General features: G+C 45.1%; 1 protein-coding gene across 7 annotated transcripts in view; it reads right to left on the reverse strand.

Moving 5' to 3' along the window:
- Nucleotides 1-22840, reverse strand: part of LOC139061257 (calcium-activated chloride channel regulator 1-like) — a 323451-nt gene that overhangs the window by 196269 nt on the left and 104342 nt on the right. The window lies entirely within an intron of this gene.

Genomic DNA, 22840 nt, shown 5'->3' on the forward strand with positions numbered 1-22840 from the left:
GTGTCAACGGCTCGGCGATGCGTGAAAAGTCCTTGACAAAGCGCCTATAGTAGGCACACATGCCAAGGAATCTACGCACTGCCTTCTTGTTGATGGGTTGTGGGAACTGTGCTATTGCAGCTGTGTTTTGTGGGTCTGGACGGACACCAGATTTGCTGATTACGTGGCCTAGGAACAGAAGCTCATCGTAAGCGAAGCGGCATTTTTCCGGCTTCAAAGTAAGCCCTGACGACTTGATGGCTTCTAGTACTGTAGCAAGCCGCTTGAGGTGATCGTCGAAATTTGCGGCGAAGACGGCGACGTCATCCAGGTAAACGAGACAGGTCTGCCACTTCAATCCTGCTAATACCGTGTCCATGACGCGCTGGAACGTTGCAGGCGCCGAGCACAGTCCGAGTGGCATAACCTTCAACTCGTAGAGGCCGTCTGGCGTGATGAAGGCGGTCTTTTCGCGATCCCTTTCATCGACTTCTATTTGCCAGTAGCCAGACTTGAGGTCCATCGATGAGAAGTATTTAGCATTGCAGAGCCGATCCAATGCATCGTCTATTCGTGGGAGGGGGTATACGTCTTTCTTCGTGATTTCGTTCTATCGACGATAATCGACGCAGAAACGTAGGGTTCCGTCCTTTTTCTCAAATAACACTACTGGAGAGGCCCACGGGCTTTTCGACGGCTGGATGATGTCGTCGCGCAGCATTTCGTCGACTTGGTGTCTTATAGCTTCGCGTTCTCGCGTCGAAACTCTGTAAGGGCTCTGGAGGAGTGGTCGATCGCACTCTTCGGTTATTATGCGATGCTTTGCGACTGGGGTTTGTCGAATCCTCGATGACCTCGAAAAGCAGTCTTTGTATCGTCGAAGCAGACTTCTGAGCTGTTGCTTCTTAATCACGGGGAGACTTGGATTTATGTCGACGTCTGGCTCGGGAGCTATGGTCGTCGGTGTAGATGCGACAGAATCCGAGAGGACAAACGTATCGCTGGTTTCCTGAATTTCCTCGATGTATGCAATCGTCGTGCCCTTGTTGATGTGCTTGAACTCCTGGCTGAAGTTTGTCAGCAACACCTTCGTGTTTCCTCCGTGCAGTCGAGCGATCCCTCTTGCGACGCAAATTTCACGGTCGAGCAGTAGACGTTGGTCGCCTTCGATCATGCCTTCTACATCAGCGGGTGTTTCGGTGCCGACCGAAATGACAATGCTGGAGCGAGGCGGGATGCTGACTCGATCTTCGAGCGCCCTCAAGGCATGGCGACTACGAGGGCTCTCCGGCGTTATCGCTTGATCTTCCGACAGCGTTATTGACTTCGTCTTCAGGTCGATGATTGCGCCGTGTTGGTTCAGGAAGTCCATGCCGAGAATGACGTCTCGTGAACACTGTTGGAGGATAACGAAGGTGGCAGGGTAAGTCCGGTCATGAACGGTAACTCTTGCCGTGCAGATTCCAGTCGGTGTAATGAGGTGTCCTCCAGCGGTTTGAATTTGAGGGCCTTCCCATGCAGTTTTAACTTTCTTCAAATGGGCGGCGATATGTCCACTCATTACGGAATAATCGGCCCCTGTGTCCACTAAGGCGGTAACTGCGTGACCGTCGAGAAGCGCGTCGAGATCGGTGGTTCTTTGTCTGGCGTTGCAGTTACGTCTTGGCGTCGGATCACGGCTGCGTCGTGTTGAACTAAAGCTGGAACGTTGCGTCGTCAAGTCGTCATTCGTCGGTGTAGTCTTCGCTTCCTGACTTCGTCGGGATGGCGGCGTGTCGTTATTATGTCGTCGAGATGGTTTCTTCGTCGTCTTCGTCGTCGGCGGAGGATCTTCGTCAGTTCGACGAACAGCAACCGCACCTCCATCGGTTGCTGCTTTTAGTTTTCCGGATATGGGCTCGGAGAGCGGCCCCGGGCTTGGCCGGTGTATGGTCGACACTGCGGTGACAGGTAGCGGCCTGGTGACGGCGAACAGGATGGTCTTCGAGGGTTCCACTGAGTGGCGGCGAGGTAGTCGGCGATATCGCGAGGTCGTTCGTCAATTTGTGGTCGCGGCGCGTTAACGGCGAACCCTCGGAGTCCCATATCCCGGTATGGGCATCGGCGGTAGATGTGCCCGGCTTCTCCGCAATGATAGCAAAGCGGGCGGTGGTCGGGGGCTCGCCAAATGTCCGTCTTCTGCGCGTAGCTGCGCTGGGCGAAGGGTGGGCGTGCTGGCGGTGGCGGCGGCGTTGGACGACGGAATTGCGGCGTTGCAGGGCCCCGGCGCGGCCGTGGTGGGGGACCTTGACGGCGGGCCACGGCGGCGTAGGTCATCGCTTCTGGCTGGATCTGCGATGATTGTGATTGTACCTCGGGAACTCCGAGCGATCCCTGGACTTCTTCTTTGACAACTTCGGCGATTGAGGCCACTTGAGGTTGCGATGAAGGGAAGATCTTCTGAAGCTCCTCTCGTACGATTGCCCGGATGGTCTCGCGCAGGTCGTCGGTGGCCACTGATTGAACGCCGGCGTAGCTTGTTGGCTTGGCGCGTCGGTCGAATTGCCGGTTCCGCAATTCCAGTGTCTTTTCAATGTTCGTCGCCTCATGAAGGAACTCGTCGACGGTTTTCGGTGGGCTTCTTACCATTCCGGCAAAAAGTTCGTCCTTTATACCACGCATCAGTAGGCGGACTTTCTTCTCCTCTGACATTTCCGGGTCGGCGTAGCGGAACAGACGGGTCATTTGCTCAGTGAAGATCGCAATCGTCTCATTCGGCAGCTGCGCTCTGGTCTCCAGTAGAGCTTGGGCTCGCTCTTTTCGCACGACGCTTGTAAATGTTTGCAGGAAGCCGCTTCGGAACAGGTCCCACGTCGTCAAGGTGGCTTCTCGATTCTCGAACCACGTCCTGGCGGCGTCCTCCAATGCGAAATCGACATGTCGCAGCTTGTCATCGCTTGCCCAGCTGTTAAACGTAGCGACCCTCTCATACGTTTCCAGCCAGCTTTCGGGGTCCTCAAATGTGGAACCGCGGAACGTCGGTGGTTCCCTGGGCTGCTGCAGCACGATCGGGGACGCTGGGGCTGCCATTGGTGTTGCCTTGGCCATAATCTTCTTGGTCTTCTCAGGAAGCAGTCCATGTTCCGGGGGCAGCTGTTGTAGACGACGGCTTACTCGATGGTCCGTGACTACGTTGGTGCTCTCTTTACGGTCCGGGCTTGGATCACGGCTTGTCGGGGGCGTCCGGTACATGAACCAAAAGCACCTCCACCAGATGTCACGTGGTAGTGACGTTAAATGGCACAGTAGCAGTACTGTGAAAGACAAAACTAGCTTTTATTGGGCGAACCTGTGCCCACAAAGCAGGCTACACTTAAAGCACAACGATAGCGACGAACACAGTCAGCGATCGTCGAAAATCTGATCGGCGGGTCAAGCAAGATAAATATACCTGGTAGCGAAGCTTCCATAGCAGCCCATACGTTCAAAACATGGCGGTCCATCGCCAGTTCATGGGGCTTAGCGCCATCTGTATGTGGTGGGAACACTTCCGGCGGAAGAAAAAATAACGTGACGCCATGTCCGTTAAACGCAGAAGTGACGTCATTTTGCTTACGAAGGCGCGAATTTTGTTTTGTTGTTTTTTCTTTGAAGCTATATATTCAAATGCCCCGCCATTCGACTTCATGGGCGTTTCGAGCTTTGAGCGTGGAAAGCGATGCAGGAAAAGGCCAGCCGTACGGTTGTCGAAATCGCATCCCTGCACAGAACATACTTTCTTTGGACGCCGACGAAAGCTTTAGGTGTAGAGTGCTGATCCTAGTTTCGGATGCCAAGCCCGTCGGCCCGCGCCAGTCGCACGAAAACAACTACACAATTATCTGGTAGTCGTAACTCACTACTTTTGACTGAACATATTAAGAAGCGATGAAGCTACCCGCGTCACCAAATTCAGACAAACTTCGACAAGCAAGAATGCACAAATTGTGAGGGAGGCGTATTTCAACAGGTGTTAAGAGTGCGCCTTTCTGCCCATTTCAAGACGTGCATGGCACTGCGAGTGATAGTGGCGTCAACGCCCCCTGTAGCGATGGGTGCTGAAAAGAAATGCATATATTAATAATAATAATATTAAACGTATTTTCTTAACTCATCACGAATATATCAAATTGACTAGGAATTTTATTTTCGTTGAATGAATCTAACTGTGTCTCGTTTGAATTAAAAAACGCGTTTTTCTTTCCCAATGTTTGTTCCCTCCAAACATTGTCGCGCTTCAATCGCTGCTCCCATAACCCCCCATGCTGATGTCGGTGACAATCTGCACTGAACCGCTTTTCGCCCGAAGCTTCGCCAGGGGGGGGGGGGGGACACTCCCCGGTACCGGTGGCACAGGAAATTGGCACCATCTCTGTAATGGGCGACGCAAAAATCCGTTTCCCTTGCATGGCCTCGTAGATCGTCGCGCGCACGCGCGCCGATCCAGGTGGCCAAGTCCTTCTCCCCGCTCAACTCCTCTCCCTACGCCCTCTCTCGTAATACCCTCTCAACTCCCTCACCTTCGACTGTCTACGCGCCCGCGCCGCCGTGCCATCCCCGCCGGCCCGGCTGCTGCTTAGTCCGCTACGTAACGCTTTATTTTTGTTATCTACTGTCATCGAAATGCGTGTGCTGCTGTGCGTTGACCGACGTGGCTAGTTTCGTCAGTTCTGTGTTCCTCAGTAGCTGTGTGCTTGTGCTCCGCGATGTTTCACCCGTTTCACGACTCGTACCGCTCGTGCATCGTGCAGTGGTGCACAAATACCTCAAAAACAAGTCCTGCAAGGTTGTTCCGCGTGCCTAAAGACAACAGGTGAGCGCTCAGACCGAAGGACATCAGAAGGCGCATCTACACGAACACAGCCCTGTCCATTTGTGTACTCCATGAGGCTCCGGACGTCGTTGCGCCTTGATTGTGCTACACTTGCCTCTTCCCGGTAGAGAAAGCTGACAAATATATGTTCCTCCTCATTGTCACCTGGTCTGTGACTTGTGTTTTTCTGTGCCAAGCCTCATTCTGCAATTTCAGTAACTTGCCCAGCTTTCCATACCGCCCTCAGTGCTTTTTCTTTGTATCACGTTCTACAAACCAACTAACAACTGAAAAATTACTGTTAGTGTTTGTGTACTATCTCAGTAGCCCCCGATGGGAAAACCGCGCGAACAACTTTCATGTGTCGGCATGATCCGCTTTTTTTTCCTCTGGGAAGCATGAGCATTGCAAGTGTCCTACATGCAGATTTTTGTAGTTCGTGTTTATTATACTAGGGAGAGCCCAGTAGGTACGACTTAGTGCCTTAAGTGACGTAATTTTATTGCTAAGCATTGCATTCGGGTAGCAAGAAAAATCGTGTTGGCTTGTTTTACCTGGTCTTTGATTGAGGAATAAGCCTTTGTGCGAATGTTTTCTATGTGCTGCTGCAAAAGCCGACTACCTTCTGTTCCTCTCGCCACCGTTACTCAAGTTGTGGCCAAGTGCAAAATAATGTGATAATGTGTGTTTCAGTTTTTAGTACAATGTTATTTTTTTCTGCCATGTTTTTTTCAATTTGTTCAGCAGTAATGAACATGTCAAGCATTTCATATACTTTCGTGCAGATTTATAAGTAAGCTTTATTTTGGTATGGCTCTCAAACAATGTTACCATTTTATTCCATCTTTCAGGTATTTTGCGTGTCATTGTTTTTGCCATTACCAGTGAGTTTTCCCTTTTTATAGTTGTCATGACTATGTCATACACGTCGTCCAATTTTGTGCAATATCTTAGTGCACATATCAGGAGCTCGTCTACATTTAGGTCTTGAGGACGTTATGTAAAAATCTTGTTTTTATATGTGTGTACATGAAATGGCCTTCGTGTTTTCTGGCACTTTATTTTGTTATTTCACCATCTGTGAACTTTTGTCTTTAGTACTCTTGTATATGTCATGCACCTCTCACTTTTGCTCATTTTTTGAGCGTGTATCACACCACGTTGTAAAAAAAATCTCTTTTCGGAAACGAAGTCAATAAAGCGAGACTAAACATCTGTTGTGTTGGAAGTGGAATTTTTTTTATGTCCCGGCACATGCTGGTATAATATAAGTATGGGCAAGACTGCGTGCGTGCCAACGCATAGCCCACGGCGCACCACGCGCCAGCTCGCAGGCAATGCCAATGCGCGGCGTAGCGCGCGCATTGCTTGCGAGCTGGCGCGTGGCGCGCGGTAACAAGCGCGCTATAAAAAAGAAGAAAAAACGCACCGCTTACGGGTAAAAACAAAAACAAAAGTGAGCGGTGTGCGCGGCATGGGGGAAAGGGAGTGCAGCGGGTCGGCATAATAAAAACAAAAAGGAAAGAAAAACGTTTGGGAGAGGAGGTGCCACGCGGCTGCTGTTGCTGTTGCCATGACAACGTAAACAATCGTGTGCGCCGCCATTTTGCTTAATGCGTCGGCCGTAACTGAAGGGGACCTTGGCGCTAGCGTCGAAAGAGCGTCTGCTCGAAAACGGCCAATGGGATGTATACGGAGTGTCCCCCCCCCCCCCTGGCTTCGCGACCTATTTGAATCGACCTTGGGTCAAGCGCGTCGGCTTTTATAGATCAGTCGTGGAATGTTCCAGATTAACCGATGGGACCCACGTGCCTTCCACAAAGTTCTGCATTATTCGTGTCGCGCATACATGCAATCAGATTACACAAGTTGCGGTGAAAGACAGTGGAGGGAACCATCGATAACATTCCAGGAACTTCTTTTACAGGCAGGCACGTCCTGCGCTGCACGATAACATTTGTTAGGCGGCCAAACGTGGTCGCCCGATAAAGATAAGTACACGTGTCAATATTTACATAATAATCTCTCCATGTTCGGCTTGTAATGAAATCAAATGTTTTTTTCACGCATAGCTAAAATAGCCGGCAATAGTTCACGCAGGGCAAACAGGTGCTTTGATGCTACTTGAACACCACCCGACACCCATCGATTACAGGACAGTATGTTCACAGTAACCGAGAAATCGACCTAGCTTCGTATAGGCTCAAGCGCTAATGGCGAATAAAACTGGGCTCTGGCACACCCCTGGTACCAATGTGCATGGTTCGGGACTCTCCGTTGCATGTGACATATCCCTGTGCATCTAACAGGTAGTCCTGCAGGAAAGAGTCAGTGGCGCAGAAGAGTTTCAAGTTAATTGCTGTTTTTGAGAGCTGGTGATGCATGGCCTGACGATGTTTGTTGCTGTTGAACGGTCCAATAGAAATTCATGTTCATTAGGTATCAGGCATGTTTATACGCTACAAGCGAATAATGTGTGCAGGACAAGCTCAAATATTTTCGAAGTGGAGCATAGCTGGGAAAAAGATTTGCAGCTTTGTAGGCCCCTTTTCAAGCCGGATTTCTGGATGGGAGTGACACGTGATATTTCCCATGGTAGAGGGAGTGTTACGTGTTCTGCAGCACGTGTTGCATAATAGAGTTGGGATTCGACTGAGCACATCAGTGAACAGATAAATGAAAGCCATAGGAATACCATCCTGGCCACATGACAGCTATGATTTTGCGCTGTGAATGCTTTTTGGGATAAGTTCTTCACTAATAGACGCAGTGGCTGGCGCATCACCACTCTGCAGTACAAAGTCGGACGAAGTGGGACCAGCACTTCTGCAGAAAATTTATTGAAAGGAGCAAAGTATTGGTTCTGGCTAAGCCGTAATCCATGCTTATTAATGTTTTAGCGTAGAATCTACGAAAAGCACTAAGAAACATGAACAAAAGAGGTGCTAACTTCCAACTAACGTTTAATTGGAGATATCTTCAATATATACTGAAAAACAGAAAACATGAGACAAAAATAAGAGAGAAAACACAAGGAACCACTTGATCATACCAACACTTGTGCGTTAATAAGCGCTTGTTACCAGCTGTATTCAAGAAATTGAATTTTTTTTTGGAGATAACGAGAAAGGACGGCGTATTGACGCACTCATTAATATTGCATTTAACTACTGCAGGTTCCATAATCTCGCGCGTGCAACGGTCTTTGTCGCTGAACGAGACTAATATTCTAAATATACGAAGCATACGCACCGTCACGGCAGCGTAACACCAAGTGTCCCGGTGCTCCTTGTTACATTCCTGAGGTGCTCCTTTAACCACTCATTTAGGCAGCGTTCCATCTGCCCTACGTACATTAGTTCCATCTGCCCTACGCACGTTAGCGGCAATTGATGCACAACACCATCCGCACATGTGGGTTAGTTGGAAGATAGGGGCCTGTTCTGTTTGTGTGACTGTGTGCGTTTTTGTATATTTTGCGCTGGAACCTGAATAACTATAATGGAAAGCACCGTGCAAGCGCACCTGCTACGTCCTCAATAGTTTAATGAGTGCTTGTTAACAAAGAGGTAGTATCTATTTCACTTGGCATCGGCCTTACTTGCACATATTGGAGAGGTTTGATGGGTTTGCGAATATTTTTGATTGTGTTAATATAATTATTATGATCATGGTCGTACAGTTTTTGACTTATATATTGGTACTCCTTGAATATAGCTTCACATTTTTTCAAATTCTCTCTTCGCTCATTTGCGGGCGCGCTTTTTGTATTTCAGTGATTTGTGAAGCTCAGTCGAAAAGCGAAATGTGGAGCGTGAAATACGAATTTGTTTTATGGCAGCGTAGGCACGCATTCCGACCCGCAAGATTTCAATGAAATAATGCACTTGATAATTTGAATTATCTCAATTTAATATAGGAGACAGGTCTTCTTAGAAAACTATTGGTAAAAACTTATGTTATCGCATGCGGCAAAATTAAATACACTGCGATGAATCTGGCACACTTGGCGCATTTTCTTTCAAGCCTTGTCTACTTGTTGTCACAATTTAAAGAATGGTGATAATAGTCTATTGGAACCAATTTTCTGTTTTCACAGGAGACACACACGCTTTCCAAGTTCGAAAAGTTTAAATGCAATATGTTGCCATGAGAGTTCGGCACGTAGTTTAACGGTAAAAGATTGCTGAAAGCAATTGAATCAAGATGATGATGATGAAAAACTTTATCCCTCTTTAAAGGGAAGGGGGCAATGAAGAATTCTTCTCTGTCAAATATAGTTGTAGAGGTAAAATGTGGACAGGTTTCCCCACTGTATTCCACATACCTTAACATCTCCCAAGTATTGTAAGGTTATGATTGTAGGCGTTCATGGGATAAAGATGGATTCGTTGAGAGTGAATGTAAAATCCCGCTAATAGTATGTGCTCCCCCCCGCCTGCAGGACATGTAGAGACTACGCGTAGAGACTCTACGTGTAGAGACTCGGCTACGGGTGCCAAGTCCGTGCGAACAGCAATCAAGGCTCCTTCTCCGATACTTTTACCGCTACTGCAGTCGTGATCTGTGCGGTAGACGTTATAGCTAGGTGGAAAATGACCTGATGATGATATATCGGAAAGAAGCAACGTGTCTGTCGAAGTTAATATAGAAGGGAATGAAAAGAAATTGCTGCAGAATCACTATTTTTCTTCCTCATATTGGGAAAATTTTATAGTAAAAATTAGAATTGCAATTCATAACTATCATTGCTAAGGCTTTCTGACTCAACTGTGTGAAGGTATACTGTCGCGGATTGGCCCTTCAAATTGCTCAAATACGCAGTTTTGGTAAGAAAAAGGGGGCCTGCCGGGGAAAAATCTTCCTTCATTGGCGCAGACGTGGAACAAGGCATACGAATCCTGCTATCTCTTGAGGCGTTTGCAGGCAGTTGACAATGCCTCAACGCTTGAGAGGTGCGCAGTCAGTTCAGTAAAGGAGCTTTCCGGAGAGAGTGTGGACCCAAAAACGGCTTTCGGTCCCGGGACCATTTTAACCACCTATATATCCTGCTCTCCCCAGCTCCGAGGCAGCCAGGCCAACCTTCTCTCCATGTAACCTTGGATAACTTCTCAATAGTGGCAGCCTTCGGCGAAGGAATCGGGATGGTAGCAGCGTACGTTGTCATGGACGGGTGCACCGGCACAGGAGCACGAGAAATGAGCCAAGACGCCTTGTACTCAGTGCGAAGCTCGTAACACAGAAAACCCACCTCGACCCGTAACACACCTATAGGCTGCTGTGCGAATGCCAGCGCGCTTTCCCTACGAGGACACTCGTTGTCACTGCGCAGCCGGGCCATTTCATCGCTTACGATAGATATTCCCTGGAACGTCCGCAGGACCAGGCCGCGGAAGCCAGCTATCTCACCTACCGTCTCGGAACCAATCCCGGTTAGAGGAACGCCCGTCGAGGGATCGCCGATGGGGAAGTGGCCGATTTGTTGGCATCGCTAGGCCTGACCGCTGGAACGTCGGCGTTCTGGCATAGGTCGCTCGACAGACCACCACCACCAGACTTCTGAAGCTCAAGGTGGTCAACAGTCCGTGCCACAACACACTTCACGTGTGCAAGCTTTTGCTTGAAATATAGCAATAAAACTGCTGTTTGGCGTAAAAGGGCTAGAAGCTCAAAATATCAATATCAATAGACATCTTGCAAAGAAATTATACGAAAACTCAATTAAAATATTGAGGCACCATACCGCCCTGCGAAAGTGCATGTCTAGCGAAACTGTTGAAAACCGCCACTACAGCTGCTAAAACGTGCACGCAATGCTTTAATAATTGATAGTAATGGTAGCAATGACAATTTTGACAGCACGGCACCACTCATAGTTTTACTGCAACATTTTTGAAATCAGCAGCTAGGCTGGTTCCCTTATACACGAAAGGCTAGGGACCTCACTTCCCACATGGCCGTGCTAGCTGTCGTCGCCCCAGCAGCCTGCGGAACTGTAATCCTTACCAGCAAACGTATGCGGAAAACGCTACGTGCTTGATATTGTTGTCACAAGAAACTTATTACCAATTAATCAATTCGGATGCTTCTTTCCTGCTCATAAGCTCTCTGATCTTGTTCTTTATTGAAACACACGCTGCCCTATACGCTGTATGCCTGATTCCAAAGATGTAGGTACTGCTCGCTTCACATCGCTGAGAGCCGAAAACCTCTGCACAGTACTGCTACTACTACTACTACTACTACTACTAATTATTATTATTATTATTATTATTATTATTATTATTATTATTATTATTATTATTTTTATTATTATTATTATTATTATTATTATTATTATTATTATTATTATTATTATTATTATTATTATTATTATTATTATTATTATTATTATTATTATTATTATTATTATTATTATTATTATTATTATTTTGAGGCCCAGCAAGGGCGCATGCATGCTTCGCTCGGGCCCTTTTTTTTCGGGAAATAGCAGTTCTATCACTGAGAAAGTGTTAAAAACGTACGAATGCGAAGTGTGTAACTGGCCAGACGACCAAGTGCAGCTTTTGAATTCCTGATCGCACTCCTTTTGCTGCAATTTGTGTGACAGCAGGGTGTTATGCCTAACGACAACGAACGAACGTCTCTTTTCATGGAGACGTTGACGATGAAGCCCTTAAGGCCTCAATGACCCGTCAATATGGCCAATGGGATGCCTGTTCAAACCGTTCCGTGTGGTGCTTCACCAGGGCATGCTTAATCATTCCGAGATAACTCACAAGCGTCAACGTGGCGTGTGATTTGGACGTCTTTTACCAAAGCGCTCTTGTATTTCGCACCAAAGCAGCTGAATTTTTCTGTAATTCCATTTTCCTTCTTTTCTTATTTTTATTACTATTGAAACTTGATTCTGCAGTGAAATTTACTCTTGGAGCTTCTTTGCACCGCATTGCAACATCTTTCACATTGACAGAGACTTCAGTGGACCTCAACAAAAAGGTGGTGGTGTACTGGTTGCTATTAATAACTAACTCAGGTGTTTTCGGCGCAACGACATGGAAAGCGTAGAGGAGTCGATTTGTCAGTCTAGCGTGCTGTGAAAAATATTTCGTTGGATATTTCCATGCAAAGCCCAACATTTCCACTATTTTGTTTGATGAGGTGATCTCTTCTATTGATAGTGTAATATCTTTCCATAGCAACCAGAGAGTAATCATTCTCGGTGATTTTAGTACACCTGGAATTGAATGGAACAAGCTTGGATGTTCTAATTACAATAATTACATAGAGAATAAATTCAGCATGTTTTTGGACTTTCGTTCGGCTCTATTAAGTAGCATGAATTGATTGCCAATTCCTGTCGCAACGTTTGAGACCTTTACATCTCGAATGTTCAAGTTTTAAATGGATCTCGTTCTCGCACGAACCTTTGAGATTACTGCCTCTGTGTCAGCCCTGAGGTAGAGCTCCTCCAGTGGCAAAAATTATTGCTCTCACTTTATTTTCAAGCGTGGTGATTATCTTGGGTTATATAATTTATTGTCCCTAACCGATTCCTCATTCGTTTCAGCAAAACATCAATGTGGATGACCGAGTAGATCAGTTTACGGAGCTTGTTTTGAGCAGTATGCGCGAAATCATTCCCGAGTGCAGACGTAAACGCTCTAAATATACCCACTGGTTTTCGTCAGAACTTATATACGCCCTACTACATAAAGATCGCGCACACGGTAAATCTAGAATACATGTGCCTAATGAGTAGACAGGAATGCGCTCTTCCCCGACTCTTTGTAAACGCCTCTATAACCGGGATCAAGACTCATATATTGCATTCTTAGAAGATGATGATGAATAATGTGGTGTTCTGTGGCGCAAGGGCCAAATATGGCCAAAGAGCGCCAATTATTCTTTTGGAAAAAAGTGCCTGTGACACGGCCTGCGGTATTTTGGAAGTAAATACGTAAGCGCTATAATATACCTGGAGAGCATTTCAGCCTGCTTCACTCTAGAGGAGAAGTCCAAGCAGTCGCGGATTGTTTGGCTGTCCAATAGTCACCATTATATAAAGCTTCAGGTCTCAACGCTGGAGTCAATCAGCAACACAGGGTGGTTCATACATCTTGTGCTGTGTTGTATAAAGAAAAGTTCCTTCATGAATGCGTAAAGCGCTTGAAGCCTTCCCTATCCCGCGGCCTCGTTGGCATCTCTTCCGCCATTCTTAAAGCTTACTGCAGTATATTTGCTCCGGTATTGACATCTATATTTAACAACTCTGACTACTTCCACTTACCCTCAAATGTGAAAACGTGCTCGCGTTTCTTCTCTGTTTAAGTTTGGCTGTAAAACCGATTTCGCAAGTTATCGCACAATTTCTCGTCTCTGTGCCTCGTGTAAAATTTTTGAGCTTGGCTCTTTCCCACATATTGTCTTTTATGTGAAGAACTCTCATTCTAAATTAGCATGAATTTCTCAGCGGCCACTCCACTATGACAAATCTCGCAACTTTCATGACAGAGGTCTCCGCGCCGGTACTTCAAAGGGGGCAACTTGACATCGCTTACTGTGACCTCAGCAAAGTCTTTGATGCAGTCTGCCACTCACTGCTTCTGATGAAGCTTACGCACAGTAGTGTTGATATGTCAGTTCTCAATCTCTTGCGCGGTTATCTTCTTGACAGATGATGTTATGTTAACGTCAATGGCCAAACGTCTTCTTTTACGTGACAACTAGAGGCATCCCCTCAAGGACGACTCCACTTTTTATTAATAACCCTCATTCTGTTATTCGCAACTCTTCTATATGCCAATGACATCAACATTTCAAAGAAAATTCACACTGTTGGTGACTGTCGCACCCTTCAGTCGGACCCGCTTTCTTTTTCTAAATGATGCAAAATAATAACCTCTTGAACGCAGCTAACGATAATGTCATAACTTTCACACGCAAAACAGAAATCATTCTTTTTTCTTATTCTGTAGATTCTGTGCCGTTGTGTAAGGTCGCTGAGGTCAGTGATCTTGGCATACTTTCTAATACAATCTTACACTTTTTCTGCTCACACTAAACGCGTTTCTATGTCTAGGTATGTGCTCTCTTATCTCTGACGACTATTGGGGGAATTTGTATCCTACACATGTCCGCAAATTATACACAGATCGCTGTCCTCCTGAACTTGAATATGCGTCGGTCGTCTGGAATGGCTTTTACAGATACAACAGTGACATTATGGATTGCGTCCAGAACAAGTTTCTAAGCATACGTCAGCACCGCTTCGCAAGCGACTTTGGACCTTGTTCTAACACTGTTGGACTATTGTCATTGTCTTTACTTCGCTCCCTACGTAATGGCGCTGACATTTCTTTCACTTCAGACTCCTTCATGTTATCCTCATTTGTTCCAAACTCCTGACTTGTATTATGCTTCCTATTCTGCACAAGATTACTAGAGAACATAGAGCTTTCCATGTCACTGCCAGCCGTCACTAACACACAACAGCCCACATAATAAAGTGTCGTTATAACGCTTATTTTCATGATCTGGATATTTTCCATAACTCGCTGTCATCGTTCCTTTCTGATCTTTGCCTTGTTGTGTCAGTTTCATGCGTTGTTAAACGGCCCTCCTCTCCCTTTCCTTTTCTATTTACGCGCCGCCTTGTTGTTTCTGTTCTGTGCTTTTCACAACCATTCTTTTTATTCGTTGTTTTTTTTAATTATACTCACCTGAAGTGTTTTTGTTTTGTTTTTGGATTTTATTGTGTGCGTGCCAGCACTCAGACCTTAGGGTTGTTCCTAGGCACGTTAAATAAATATGGTTGACTGATTTATTTTCTTTCTTGGCACACTTTCGGGTAGAGTCATCCAGCATAGGAAGCAAGATATCTCTCTACTTAGCGGCAAAAGCGAACCTGTTCCAGATGTTGCAGGCGCCTTCGCCCTCTTCGCCCTAAATTTCGGGTCTGTCTACAGTGAAGGGTACAGTGAGGGAGCTAGACTGCTTTCCAACAACCCTTGCCCGGTCTCAAGTCTATCGGTCTCAAAGGAACTTGTTTTCCCGAGCATCAAAGTGTTAAAACTCTATTTCGTGTGCTCCTGATGACATTCCACCTGCTTTGATTAAGACGTATGCCCCGTGCGTCTTAAAGAAAAATGTTCAATTCTGGTGTACACATTTCCAAAGGCTTTGAAAACATCGCTGGTGGCTACCGTCAGAGGTAAAAACTGCTGTGGGTAACTACAGTTGTATTTCTCTCCTATAAGCAGCATCAAAATTATTCAAGGTTAATGCGCACTGAAGAATCTAAGCTTGTTCTAAAATATTATCAGTCCTCAAATGTATAGTTTCATATCGGGACGCTCCACCAACCTCGCCAGCTTCATGATGCACGCCTCTCAACTAGTATACAAAAAATGGCCACTGGATGTCATTTAGGTCGACCTGCGTTTGGTGTTGTGTTCCACAAAATAGTTCTTGAAAGGTTGACGCACCTTCATCTGTCCTACTCTGTCAGAGAGCCAACAAGGAGCTTCTTACGCGACTAATACTGTACGTTAGCCTAAATGGTCAGTCGTCCTAACTTTATGGTGCTACAAGTGGAGTTCTGCAATTGTCTGCAATGGGTGCGCTTCTTTTCTTGCTCTTCATTATCGACGTTTGAGCTGTCATTCAGAATTATTCACTTTTGTTATATGCTGATGACGAGAATCTTTCTAAGTTGTAAATATGTTAATGATTGTGCCGCTCTTCGGGAGAACAATGCGAATTTCGCGTCATGGTGCGCTGTAAACCAACTGGTCATAAACGCATCAAAAACCAAAATTGTTAGCTTCGCGCGGAAGGCTAACAGGATCTTATTTGTCAAAAGCGTTGAAGACGTTGTCCTGCCAAGAGCACAGGGGAGAAAAGAGCTTGGAGTGTACTTGGATAGCTCTCCGAGTTTCTCGCACAATGCTCGAAAGACGAGGCAGCGTGCATATCAAACTCACGTGACAGTATGCCGGGTAACGAGGTAGTTCAAATAACCTGGGTCATTTGTATATATATATAAGAGCGTATGACTTCCACTTTTTCAGTACGCCTCCGTAAATGGAACGGCATTTGAAGGTCAGATTCTGAACGTCTCGAAAGCTTGCGAAGAAAGTTCACATCTATATTGACACGTGTACTTATCTTCATCGGGCGACCATGTTTCGCCGCTTAACTGTAATCGCACAGCGAGGGACGCGCCTGCATGTATCCGACGTTTCTGGAAAGTTATCGATGCTTCTACCGCTGTGTGTTGTCGCCGAACCTTATGTTATCTGATTTCCTCGCCTGACGCGAATGGTGTAGAACTTTGTGGAAGGCACGCGGGTCCGAACGTTTAGTCTGGGACATTCGACGACTGCCCTATAAAAGCCGACGCGCTTGACCCGCAGATCATATTTTCGACGATCGCCGACTGTGTTCGCCGCTATCGTTGCGCTTTAAGTGTAGCCTGTTTTGTGGGCACAGGTTCGCCCAATAAAAGCTAGTTTTGTCTTTCACAGTACTGCTACTGTGTTCTTTAACGTCACTACAACGTGACAATATTTGAACAGCGTTTGCGAAGAAAGTTCACACCTATATTTGAACAACAATTCTGCTAGAAGCGTTACATCTCCATAGGGCTAACACAGACACAAACGTTACCTAGCTTCACCTGTAGACACAAATAATGGGATGTTTTTATTTTCCAACAATTATGATACATGAAAAAGCCCGCTTATTGCAGTTGCTTTGTAATTTACGCTTTTAAATGAAAAAAAAGGCACAGGAAAACAGCGGGCCTTTCAGCCTTTTCATTTTTGTGACCCAGTATCTAGAGGACTGGCGATACATAACGCCCACTGTCTGGATATCGTCAGACCTGGATTGAATATTTTCCTGAAAGTTGTTGGAGAAGAATTTTAATAACTGAGCAAAACCTCTCGTTTGTTGTGTGTTCCGTCATGCTGTAATTTTTTATGTTTCCATTTTTGTTTCGTATTTTATTTGTGTACGCATTTTATGCTCTGTTAAAATCTGTATTCAAGAAATAATTTTTTTGTGTGGGCGCTTGCACTGTGTTTTGCTGAGCATCGTTTTTTGAGTGCGCCAGCACAAAGACTCTCGCTGTTGTTCCTGAGCACTTTAATAAACAGCTTTAATTGATTGATTGACTACAACAATTATTAATAAAAAATAAGACATCCACATAAACGTATCAAATTCCTACAATTATTGATAATTAATATTATTATTACTTGCGCTTATGTTCCTGTGAACTACACTGCACCCCTATGACGAGGCCTGCGTTGCTATTTGCCCTGCGTGAACCCCTAGACAAGACCACGTGACTAGGGATCACTGTGACCATCACAGTGAGACCACGCGTTAAAAGCACTTCTTGTTGGGCTAGTTTGCAGCTGTTCATTATAAAATATAAAGACGGGTGATTCCACGAGAGATCAACACGGGTCAAAAAATTCGTATTTGAGATTTCATTGAATATTTTATATTTTATGCGCATATCACTCGGTAGCACTAAAGGGAACGTGGCTCCTTTTTTTCAATGATTAGTTTAGGAGGAAAGAAAATAACCAGATCCTTCAGTGTGGAGGATACTATTTTATGCCCAAGGCATTTTCACAAATTCACAACGATGTGAAATGCAATATGTTACAGCTACGAAGGATACATTTTTGTGTGTAAAACATAGACGTGAAGAAGGGTCAGCTAGCACTGTTTGAGCCTTCCGTGCAAAATGGAAGTGTTTTAGAAAAATTCCTTAATTTGGTACAATCTTCAAAAGTTGCTATATTTACGATTTTTTATCACCTAAACCAATTCATGTAGCCTTTTGAAATTCGCTGGACTGGGAGACCTTAACTTACTCAATATTTGTGCAGAATATTCTGGCGGTATCACAAATTACCATTTCTAGAATTCGCCTCAAATTTGAAGTTTTGACAAAAATGAACGCTATTTAAAAATCAAAATAAACAAAAATCCCATCGTAAATTTTTCTCAAAATGTCGTAAACAATTGCTCACAGGCACGTGCAAAAGAATTTTTAAAACATTTTTCATTATTTTATTCGTAATCACAATACAGCTGGTAGAAATGAGCGCTTTGCCAGAATGCAGCAAGGTGCTAAGAAAAAGGGACATCGAGGTAAAATAAACGTGCATAAGGCTCTTACTTGTCTAAACTTGATCGTAATTGCTACGTAAAGGCCGTTTTGGTAAACTAGAATTATTATTTCAACCAGGCCGTTATAAAATGTCGGAATTTCCGACATAAATTCGTGGAGTTATGGTTCTCCTCGGCCATCATTGGCGCCTATAAGTAGTTCATGCTTTCAGATGCGGCGGCTGTAAAAATTGTCTCTTTTGATCGTGTTGGTAGGGCGTAGCAGAATAGGTAGTGAATACACGGGAGGTGCTGGTAGAAGAATCAAGTGAAGTAAAATACGTTGAAATTTTCTGGCAGTGCGGCCGCCGCCTTAACCAGAATAGGCTACGTACACTCCCGTTGGTTCGGATGCGCTGCCGTCTGCCGTCTACTCAAGAGCTGCCTTCTGCTCGACAACTACGATATTAGACACCGTATTCCCCGTTTGGAAGCAATGATTTAGCTTATGGTTTTTCAGGTATAGTTGGCGTCCAAATTATTGCCCCAGCGATGGCGCTCTTCGGGTATCACAACTTAATATCGAGCGTCATGCTCTTGCTGATTGCAACCGCAGGAAGCAATCGGGGAGCCAGTAATATGTCGTAGGTGCCATCCATTAAACACCACCTATAGCTGATGGCACAGTTATACATATTATAAAAAAAGGCATTTTGATTAGCTACGGAGTCAATCTAGTACACCTTAATTTTCGCCTCCACTTCAATCAGGTAGGAGCTCTTATTTTGACGTCTGCTTGTATCAGGCGTGAACGACCTCGAAACAGACGACAGGCCACTTTTGTGCTGAGGGTTCTGCGCACAGTCGTCATTCATCATAGACAAGTGCTGACAGTGTTCGCAGTAGTTTTGAGGTGTGAGTAGAGGTGCGGTGGCTCACTGTTACAGCGGTGATAGCGTCTTTTTTGCAGATTACTTGAAGGTGCAAAAAAAGAAAATACTGCTTCAAAGAAATTTGCGCAAGGTTGGAGACATTGGTGTATCTGCACTGCAAAAATTCTTGCCGCGAGCTGCCCGCCATGCACAGGATGACGACCAGATATGCCAAATTTCTTCCGGTGACTAAGAGAAATGCTCTATTTTTCCGATGCTTCCCCTGATGAAACAGCTGATGAATTCTTACCAGATGAATACGAACTGGGAGGTGGACAGGAGTGCCTACATGCACTTGAAACTTTGCCTCACGTTCATCAGCAGAAGTCGGGTTCGCGACTATGGAAATTTTGCCTGGTGCTAAAGCAAATTCAACTCGCTGGCACTGCAAGGTCGAAATCTCACTTCGTAGAGTGCAAGCGCCATTTAGACCCCTCAGGTACGAAATGCGGCGTGTGCATCGAATAGTTCACCAACTTTAAGAAAGCCTATGACATGTGCTCTTCGTATCAAGAGCGAATGCGCTTGTTGACTCTGCTGCCAAGCCAACTGGAGCGCCGAAAAGTTCATGCTCTCATTCCAAGTTTGTCAGCCTACATGATATACAAATCCCGACGTTGGCGCGAGAAGCGTGGAATATGGTCTGCACCAGACGCACCTGAGAGATCGCGGTTGAACCCAACAGACATCCAGACCGCTGTGGAATATTATACCAAAGACGAGCATGGATGTTCTCGGCAGAGTGCCAACAAATGCGATGTAGTATCTGTTTCGATTGATGGGAACAAACAGTATGCTGCCAAGAGGTTCATGACCCGCTCGGTACGGGAGACATATCGTCTCTTTAAGGAAGCCAATCCAGATACATCTATTGGGCTATCAAAGTTTTATTCTCTCCGGCCAAAATGGGTTCTTCTTGCTCCACAACAAGAAGTGTACCTTTGTATATATTGTGCCAATGCCACACAGTGTGTTTCCGCGCTAGAAGAGCTCACTGAAGGTGCCTACACAAGTACCCACCTCCAAGAGCTATGTCTTTGCACCTCGCCCACGACAGATTGTTTCCTTGGCGATTGTGATTATTGTGCAAATGAGGATGCTTTAACTACTACAAGTTTGGGAATCCCTGAAGAGACATAGGTAAGCTATGCGGTATGGGAAAATGGTGCCCTCGTAATAAAGACAGCACAGGCTACTACCTTTCTGCGGGAGCTTGGAGTATGGCTTGTCGAGTGGATCACCCATGATTACATAAGGGGCATCCAAGCATCAGCAATACACGATGCCAAACGGAATCAACAGCACGGATCCCGTGTCTTTCACTTTGACTTTGCAGAGAATTGGACAGCTGTTGCACCCAACGAGGTACAATCATACCATTGGCACAATAGACAGGTATCGCTATTTACGTGTGTCGTCACGAGTAGAGGAGCCACTCAATGTTTTGCTGTCATCAGTGATGACGTATTTCATGATGCTGCACACGCTTGCTTCGAACTGAAAAAAATCTATCAGTGCATGAAGGAAGAACTTCAACTTGACAAACATGTTACATACGTGTCTGACGGCGCCAGTAGCCATTTCAAAAACAAGTGTCTGCTTTACGAGCTGTCACAGAAGGAGCACGCGTCAACGAAGTGGCTTTCTTCGGCTACAGGACATGGCAAAAACGCTGGCGATGGCGTTGGTGGCTTTGTAAAGCACCAAGCCTCGCTCTACAATCTCAGAGCAGACAGCACTACAGTCAGCCTCTGGAAATGGTGGTGCAGATGGCACATTTGGTTAAGCGAGCCTGACGCCGCAATTTCGATCGCGTTGTATTAGTGTCTCGCACTGCTGCAGGGAATTGAAAAAGGATCAAGCCTTTCTGAGCGTATACATCGGCCATGCCCGAAGTTCCTTGCGCCCTCTACCTGCCTCCATGTTAGATCACTTCAATGCAGCATATGCGTCATTGTACACTGACGGGTCAGTAAGTCAGCAGGCAAGCAACTGTGCCACTGCGTATTTGATTCGCTCCATTAGAACTGCGTGACTTGGCCCTCTGGATCAGTTGGTCCTATAAAAAAATGTGGAAATAGCTGCCAGTACTGCAGCGTTTCGTAAACTGAGGACGTGTTCTCAGCACGCTATCATCGTTTAGCATTCGTCAGTGGTGCTTCAACTATCCTATGCATTGTATACCGGCAAGTTTGGCCGAGAGTTCATCTGGTCCTGCCAATACTTCAACGAAGAAATAAATGCTCTACTTGAGGTTTTGCACAAAAGGCAATTTCCTTATGAGTGCGCGCAACAGCTAATGTTTCCTAAAAGACCCAAGTATCTGAAAGAGGAAGTGTCGTGCTTCTTTCCAGTTTTTCTAAGAAACTGTGAACTTTCCGAGAATAGTAATCTAACAGTTCCCTTTTTTCTTTTTCTTCAGAGCCGATAAAATAAGCAATCGCTGGCACCTGGTGCCCGCTAACCCTGCCTTAACCAACACTATCGATACTCCCACCACCGCCTGTTAAGTTGTATAATGACGTTCATGTAATGACCAGTGCGACATTTTCAGAGGCATTTACCTGCTGTACATTCTGTGAGCTGTGTACATTCATACGGAATTAACCGTTAATTCTGTAGCAGACAAATAAATGCAAACCTACATTAACACAAGGCACAAATTATCTACGCTACAAAGTGCAGGCACTTGCTGTTAAAATAAGTCACGTAATAGTTATGTTGAAGCTTCTTTATTCCCATTCAAGCGAATATGTAGTGTACTAAACGCACTTTTATGCAGACCTATTAATTATGAGGTCATAACTGCCTTTACGTCGCAATCACGGTCAAGTTTAGGCAAGTAAGAGCCTTATGCACGCTCTTTTTACCCCAATGTCCCTTTTTCTTAGCACCTTGCTGCATTCTGGCAAAGCTCTCATTTCTGCCAGCTGTATTGTGATTACAAACAAAATAAAGAGATATGTTTTTAATATTCTTTTCCACGTTCCTGTGAGCAGTTGTTTACGACATTTTGAGAAAAATTTACGATGGTTCTTTTATTTTGATTTTTAAATAGTGTTCATTTTTGTCAAAACCTCAAATTTGAAGCGAATTTGAGAAATGGTTATTCGTGATACAGCAAGAATATTCTGCGCAATTATTGAGTAAGTTGAGGTCACACAGTCCAGCGAATTTCAAAAGGTTACATGGATTGGTTTAGTTGAGAAAGAATCGTAAATATAGCAACTTTTGAAGATTGCACCAAATTAAGAAATTTTTCTAAAACACTTCCGTTTTGCACGGAAGGCTGAAACAGTGCTATCTGAGCCTTCTTTACGTCTACGTTTTACACACAAGAATGTATTCCTTGTAACTGTAACATAATGTAATTCACATCGCTGTGAATTTGTGAAAATGCCTTAGGCATAAAATAGGCACCTCCACACTGAAGAATCTGGTTAATTTTTCCTCCTAAAATATTTATTTAAAAAAAGGAGCCACGTTCACTTTAGTGCTACCGAGTGATATACGCATAAAATATAGAATATTCAATCAAATCTCAAATATGAATTTTTTGACCCGTGTTGATCTCTCGTGGAATCACCCAGACGCCAAATAAACGGACACACACAAGAGAAGAGAACCGGACAGGGCGACCTGTCCCGTTCTCTTCTCTTGTGTGTGCGTTTATTTGGCGTCTTGATATTTTATAATGAGAACACACGGTAACTGACAATCGGAAAAAGAGCTGTCAGTGCTTCATCTCTTTCTAGCGTAATGAGCATGGCTCAGGTGCGCGTAAAGACGTTACAGTGATAACCATGAAACACACACAATTGTGAAACATTGATGGTTTACATTCCAATGCGGCTATTTATGAGGTTTATTACCCAAGACCTTGTTTGGATTGCACGCTAAATCAAGATGGCCGAATAAACTTGTCTATTTGAGCTGGAATTCCATTAGGGTATTGTATAATACGGAC

This window comes from Dermacentor albipictus, chromosome 6 (genome assembly GCF_038994185.2).
Source record: "Dermacentor albipictus isolate Rhodes 1998 colony chromosome 6, USDA_Dalb.pri_finalv2, whole genome shotgun sequence".
In the NCBI taxonomy this organism is placed as follows: Eukaryota; Metazoa; Arthropoda; class Arachnida; order Ixodida; family Ixodidae; genus Dermacentor; species Dermacentor albipictus.